The following is an 8303-nucleotide window of genomic DNA, read 5'->3' on the forward strand; positions in this document are numbered from 1 at the left end:
GATATATCCCTTTTAATTATTCAATTGAAGTAATGAGGGGAAAAAAAAATACAACTTTGGAGGAATATTATAGAATAAAAGCTGATATAGAATATGTCTTTTTCTTTCTCCTTAATTCTAAAAACAAAAAATATACATCCTAAACACTCACAATCAATCGTATAATTTACAAAACCCACAAATCCACAACGTCCAACCATAGTATCAAAATTGTAATTGTTGTTGTCACTAAATCTAAAATACAACCCCTCCTTCCTTGGTTTTAGTCAACTCATACGAGTTAGGATTAAATGAAACAACAATGTTAGAGTTAGGTAGGTGTCATCGAAAGATTGAAGGTAAATGACATTGTTTTTGGTTTGTGTATATTTGACATGAGATAGCATGAAAGTCTATGGGTAGGTATATATAAAGGGGTAGAAGTTCAATAAATGAAAATAATGAATTAAAATGCAAAAAGTTTTCTTTGCATGTGTGGGGGATAAAAAAGTCAATATTTAATTTCTTCATATCTCTGATGGGATACTTGAGAATATTTCAATTATCTTTGCATAGAATGCATCACTTAACAGAACCTCATGCTTCTCACATGAGGTCTCTGTTTTTATATTGATTAATGCAAAAATAAATATACATTTTAGAACATGAAAGTGGATATGAAAAAAAAAAAAATGAGTGCAAGAATGTCATTGCCCATTGATAAAGAACGTTACTAGAGATTGTAAATACGACCAAGGGATAAGTGCAACAAGGAGGGCTAAAAACTAAAAAGTGCTTCATAGATATTTATAAGGAGAATTTTTAATTTACATTGCTAATACAATGTAAACTTACATTTTAGACCCACAAAATATAAGTTTACATTGTAGACACACGCTGTAATTAGTTTATAATACTCTAATTATTGTTTTACACTAATTTGATATATAGAATAGCACTAATAATAATACGAAAGTAAAATCAACAAAGTGTTCTTAGGAATTGTACGGCGATATATCATGTCTCACAATGAAACTGTGAATGCAATAAAGATCTCACTTACAATATATAATATTATCCGCTGGATTGGTTTGTATTTGCAAAATAAAGCGAAACACAAGAAATTGACAGAAAAGATATCTAGGCTTCCAACGACAATCTGCACTGACTCTATGCTTTCTCAAAGGCCATGGTGCATGCTCTTGTTGCTAAGTTTGAACACTTTGCTTTCCTTCTTTTATTCCATATTGCCTCTCAACTGTGTGTCTTATTTTTAAATCTTTGGCTGTGTCCCCAAGCATCATTCTCTCTCTCTATACATATATAAATATATATTCTTTTCCCCAAGTTTTCTCTCTCTTCCTCTCACTTTATTTTTCTTTTCTGTTTTTTCCTCAAGCATCCTGCTCTCTTTTTCTTATTTCCTTTAGTTTTTTTTTTTTAATTAAACTTTTCCAAGCATCTTCCTCTTTTTCTTTTTCTTTTTCTTTCTAATATTCTTCATTCCTTACCCCCCCACCCCCCCTAACCGCAAGCATCTTTCTCTGTCTCTCCCTCTTTCCCAAGCATCTTCCTTTCTCTCTTTTTCCTTCCTTAATTAATTCTTCATTCTCTCTTCTCCCCACTCATCCCCCCCCCCCCCCCCCGGGGTCCTTCTTTGTGCGAATTATCAGGCTGTGACATCCGAATACAATATTTAGTTCCACTTCTAACATATGCTTTTGTTTGAGGAAAATTTTCTAAACCATTAGTGTGCTAAACACATTGCACGCCTTTCTTCATTTTTATCTTCTTTTCAAATTGGAATTTGATAATTATGATAGTTAATGGCCTTTCATTAGAATTGCATTTGAAAAATCTCTAATTAAACATACTTATATTAAAAGATTTCATCTCTAAATATTTTTTTTAGATAGTTACAATATTCATTATTAGTTGGTGGATGAAAGAATACATCTGCAATTTTGGTTGTCATTCTAGTGGCTTAGCATAGAAAAATTAAACTCCTTATGTTTCAAGCAATTATAGGGCATTATCGAGCTTTGATAATCAAGAAATCTATCTCTTTTAGGAGAGCGGTACGACTATTTTAGGTTAGAGGAAGGTTGAAGAGAAATTGCTTTTCGGGCTAGTTGGGTAGGCAAGTGCTAACCCTATAGCTCGAACCATTTTCTCCCCTAAAGTCTAATCATTGTGTGCATAGAGAGGTGTCAATTAAGTTATAAAGATTTTGTAAATATAAATATGATTTTTGATAAGGAATACTTATATATAAAGATATATATATATATATATAATTTAAAATTAAATTACATTTGGCAAACTCTATCTCTGAGTTATTTCTTATTTTGATTCCTTGTGTATAAAAATTTTCAATTAATTTCTTAACATTTGATATTGTTTTCTATCTCGTTCTTTTAACCAATTTCACGATTAACAAAAGGAGTAAATGCACTTTTAATGCTTACATTTTGGCCTCATTTCCTTTTTGGTTCCTACTTTTCTATTTTACCCTTTTTAGTCCCCAAAATAAAAAATGTGTTCCATTTAGTTCCTACCGTAATATCACTAATGAAAATATCTTATGTGGCAAACAGAGTGCATTGCTGGCACATTATATACTTACATGGCTAATAAAATAATATTACAAATTTTTATTTGTTAAATGCAAGTTATAGGTCCAACTAAAACAGGCCATATGACCCATATCAATATATATATATATATATATATATATATAATCTCGGTCTTTTGCATAAAATAAAATTATAATAAAGTGTGGGTTCCAGTTAGTTTAACCAGTAAAATTTTTGTATCTTAGTTAAATGATAAAAGAGCTATTATCAGGAGCAAAAACCACAAGTTGAAACTCTCTAAAAAAATTATAATAAAGTGATCATTATAGAATTAAGAAGAATAAATGAATAAAATGCCTGAAACACACGGTATACCTAAAGAAGTCACGAATGAACTTATTTAAAATTACAAAGTTGCTTTAATAATTTCTCAAAAAAAAAAAAAAAAAAGGATTGCTTTAGTAAAAACAAAGCAACTATTAAATACATTGTTCAAAAGTGAACGTTAATATCTAAATGATATCTTGAAAAGATCAGAAAATCCCAACTAGTAGAGCAATAAGGCTCTTTGCTTGGTTTTATGACATCTCACTATTTCTTTTTAATAGTAAGCATTATTTTCATCTTAAGCATTTGTATTGGCTCGTGCAAAAATTTATGTTTATTTTATCATAAGAACCTACTTTTTTTTGTTTTACATATTCACTTTTCAAAACACTCCATATCAAATTATCTATTTAACATTACATTTTATTAAAATATTAAATTTTCTTAATTATTTATCTTTCTTCACATACAACAACTACCATCTTCTTTCTTCTTTCCATCTCGGAATATGTAAAGAAAAAATAAAAAAACAAAATGCAAAATGAGTAATATTTGTGTAAATTTACATGATTAATGTAACAATCAAGTACTTTTACACAACTTTACATTGTATAATGTGGGTGAATTTGGGACTTAATTGACTCAAATATGGTAATTTTTGTATTATACATAATAATACGAGTGCTCTTACTCATGATCTTGGTCCTTGTGCTTTTTTTTTTTTTTGAGAAAAATCTTGGTCCTTGTGCTTGTATCACGGAATTGAACTTGAGTAAAAGCGTAATGGGCAGTTCCTCAAAAAAAAAAAAAAAAAGCCTAATGGGCATACAATGTATATGTGGTAGCTAAACCTTTCTAAACAACTGTTGGGCTTTTAAGTTGGACTTGGCAAGAAATTATTGGGCCTTGGTAGCTATCTTTGTATGAAGGGTTGTCCAGTTCTACCTTAGTTGTTTTGGGCCTTGGGTGTGAGCTTTGATTTTCATTGAGCCAGAAATCGACGTGCATTTAAAAGATAACTTAATTATAGAGTTCTGAGTCTTTTGACCAATATTTTTCACAAATTTTTTAATAATAAAATCCTTTGATGATATGTCGTAACAAAGAATGGGCTTGTTTTACTTATACTAAATCAATGGAAAGATACAATCATCAAAGAAAAAGTGGACATATTAGGAGATTCTCAAAAAATAAAAATAAAAATTGGACATAACGGTGGCTCTTGAGTCTAGAGCAGTCATAGGACCACCTGAACCTGAAAAAAATAATTTTTATATCTAAATTTAAAAAAAATTATGATTTTTTAACCTTAAAATAAATTTGTGACAACAATAAATTTTTTTTAGGCCCAATATAATTAAACTTTGGATGTGAATTTTGATAAATTTACTATTTGATTTGATTATATTTTCTTCTTATATTCTCCGTACTTGCAAAATTTCTAAAAAATTAAAGATCAATAAATATGTCATCAATTAAATGGTTAAATTTATAGTTTTTGTAGTCTAAAATCATACATAAAAAATAATTTTATGAATTGAATAATAAATAATATCCAATTGGTATAAAATTTGATATGTGTTTTAAGAATATACAGTGATTGCAATTTAATAGTTAGATTTTTAAAATATGTTGTGTGGGTACCTAAGGCATGCTTAGGCATGCTTGGCAACGTCCTAGGCATGCTTGCAACGTCCTCGGCCGTCCTCGGCATGCCTTGCAACGTCCTAGGCATGCTTGACAACGTCCTTGGCCGACCTAGGCATGCTTTGCAACGTCCTAGGCGTCCCACATCGAAGGAAAACCCCCCCACTTTCTGCCTTATAAGCTGTGAAGCAAAGGGAGTAGTGTACCACCAAGTATCTCTGTGATCACAAGAGACTTGGTGGTACACTACTCCCTTTGCTTCACAGCTTATAAGGCAGAAAGTGGGGGGGTTTTCCTTCGATGTGGGACGCCTAGGACGTTGCAAAGCATGCCTAGGTCGGCCAAGGACGTTGTCAAGCATGCCTAGGACGTTGTCAAGCATGCCTAGGACGTTGCAAGGCATGCCGAGGACGGCCGAGGACGTTGCAAGCATGCCTAGGACGTTGCCAAGCATGCCTAAGCATGCCTTAGGTACCCACATCAGCTATATCTCTTTTAATGTACACAACCAAGTAATCATTAAACTATTGATCTTCCTATTAAAAAAACCAACATCTTGCCTAAATAAGTAACTGTAAGGACTCGATTTCGTAACAAACCTAAACAGTATTGGGTTCGCACGTAAAAGGCCCAGACAATATGATTTGTAGAGCGTGGGTGTAAAAAACTAGGTTAACTCTGGTCTCCCTTCTCAAAAAGTCACTCTTAAGAACGTTAAAGGTTTAAAGTTGGTACAATGAATCTCTTTCTCAGTGATCAGGGCAACACTCTTTTTACTACTCTTCCTTTCTCCTGCTTTTCTTCTCTCTGTTCTTTTCTTTTCTTTTTCTGTTCCGAATATCCTCTTCTTTATGTTCCTCTTTTTGTTTATATACTCCCCTTTGCGCTCCATCCTTACCGCACACGTGTAGGTTGGGTCCGGAGGATTTCTTTCTGTCCCATCTGGTATCTCCTGGAACTTCTTATGGGCAGCTGTAAGGCTGCTTCCTTACTGTTCAGGTATCACCTCCACATTAATGCGGCCAGAGGGTTGGTTGGGAGGTCATTAATGCGGAGGCAGCTGTTGTTACAGATATTTGTTGGCCTTATCTCTTTCATCTGTAGTCGGTTACTCTTATCCTTTATGGTGACCTAATTCTGGGATCGGATCGCAGTAAGACCTCGTCCCAGTCTTCCTCGGACACGATCGTCCTCGGACGCATACTACCGAGGAGCATGGCGTCCTCGGATGGGTACGCGTCCTTGAATGGGCCTCAGGCCCCGCAACCCTGAATCAATTCTGAACCCTACGGGCCCATTAATCGACCGGTCCCCACAATAGCCCCTCAAAATCCTACTTTTCGATTCCTCGGGAGAAAAGGTGGATTTTGACGTCATAAGCCTGCGCTTGAGCGCGTTTTGGGGGCATGCCCCTGACGCTTCAGTACCCTGATTTTGGCAGCATTTAATATTGACAAATCCCTTGTCTCCCACGTTCGACGGTGAGATCCAAATCGAATGGCAAGGGATTCCTCTTATCTCGTGGGCGGGAATTTTACCGCTCGCAGTCCTTACAGGACTATAAAGGCGTTCCCTAACTAAACCTACACCTTACCTTTGATGACTACGTGGTTCCAGAGCTTATACATCGAATCTGCCTCCTTTCAGTCCTCGTTATTTTCCTGGCGATTACAAATAGTCGTACGTTGTCCGAGGTCCTTCCCTTGAACCTGTAAGTTCCCTTGAAGCTTCTACTACCTTTATTTATAGCCAAAAAGCCTTTTCTACTAAGTTTTTTAGAAAAATGGGGAAACAGAAGAATCCCTTTCGACGTCTTGTTGACTCCGAGGAGGGTATTAGAAATTTCCGTTCTAAATACAAGATTCCTCCAACGGTGGGGTTGAGGTATGCAGCCCAAGGGGAGTGGGTTGATGCCAGGCAAACCGGGGAAGTAGTTATCCCCATGATTGCCTTTATTGAGGGCGGGATGACTATTCCCATGGGTAGTATCACCAGGGGTTACCTCAACTTTTTTAGGCTATCCCCCACTCAATGTGCTCCCAATATGTTTAGGATTTTGGGAAGTGTAGACGCTCTGAATCAGAGAATGGGTCTAAAGCTAACCCATCACGACGTGAATTGGGTGTACAGCCTTCACCGCCTAGCTGACCAGGACTATTATCTCAAATCGAGATATCCTGAAGTGAGGCTAATTCAATGCCTCTCCACTTCAAATAAGAACCTAAAAGAAGATTTCCTTATTTTTTCTAGAGAATGGCACGATGGTCTACCTTGCCCCACAATAGAGGGAACACCAGGTGGGTGTGAAGTTATAGACTTATACTAGTTAGCTCACGAGCGTGTTTTACCTTCATTCATTATTCTTGCGTATCATAATTTTAACTTTAGAATCAACGGTTTTGCAGATAGACGCTACACAAAGCCCAATCTCAGATTAGTCAATAGGGCTAGCCTAGATAGTTTATTGAAAGCTGAAATATACGTGAACGAGGCTGATGGCCAGTTACGGGCAGCACATTTAATTCTTGGCTATACCCCCCTTTCCTTGGCCCTTTTATTGTGGGTACCTAAGGCATGCTTAGGCATGCTTGGCAACGTCCTAGGCATGCTTGCAACGTCCTCGGCAGTCCTCGGCATGCCTTGCAACGTCCTAGGCATGCTTGACAACATCCTAGGCATGCTTGACAACGTCCTTGGCCGACCTAGGCATGCTTTGCAACGTCCTAGGCGTCCCACATCGAAGGAAAACCCCCCCACTTTCTGCCTTATAAGCTGTGAAGCAAAGGGAGTAGTGTACCACCAAGTCTCTTGTGATCACAGAGATACTTGGTGGTACACTACTCCCTTTGCTTCACAGCTTATAAGGCAGAAAGTGGGAGGGTTTTCCTTCGATGTGGGACGCCTAGGACGTTGCAAAGCATGCCTAGGTCGGCCAAGGACGTTGTCAAGCATGCCTAGGACGTTGCAAGGCATGCCGAGGACTGCCGAGGACGTTGCAAGCATGCCTAGGACGTTGCCAAGCATGCCTTAGGTACCCACAGTAACAATATAAACAAAATGCATTATCATATTTTATGATATATTCCTACCAATATTTTGGTATTCTTTAAACTAATCAGAATTAAATCAATGCAATTCTTCACTAATTTGTTTTTAGAGAAATTATGGCTAAAACCTCTTTGTATATATACATTAAAAAAAAAAAAAAAAAATCCCTTGATCATTAGGATAAAAAGATGAGATATTTTCTCATAGCCATAGCCTAGGATCTAAAAGAAAATTATTCAAATAAATACAAATTTGCTTAGAAGATGAATTTTACAATAAAAGTGATAACTTTATAAGAATTTTGTCCATAGTGCTAACAAAAGAATAGAGGGAAAACTAGAAGTTCATTCAACATATTTAACTTAAGCATTAAATCATTACATCCATGTTCGATAAAGTATTAAGGCATTATTTTAGTGCATATGTGTATGTATACGATGTACCATATAAATCCAATAAATTAAGCTAAAGATAAAAGCAAGCACTAACCAACTAGCTCTTGAAAATTATGCAATTTTTTTTTTTTTTTAAATAGAGACCTTAGAATATATCTTTTGAAAATAAAAATAAAAATAAAATCATAATTATGCATTTGATTTGGGCTTTGAAGCTAATTTGTTTGTTTATACAATTTTTGAAAAATGCTATGTCCACAACATTTTCATAACAAATTTAATGTGACAATTGTTACTGATTCTAATTTACTTATCACCGAAATTGGCTTTT

Source organism: Quercus lobata, chromosome 5 (assembly GCF_001633185.2).
Source record: "Quercus lobata isolate SW786 chromosome 5, ValleyOak3.0 Primary Assembly, whole genome shotgun sequence".
Classification (NCBI taxonomy): Eukaryota; Viridiplantae; Streptophyta; class Magnoliopsida; order Fagales; family Fagaceae; genus Quercus; species Quercus lobata.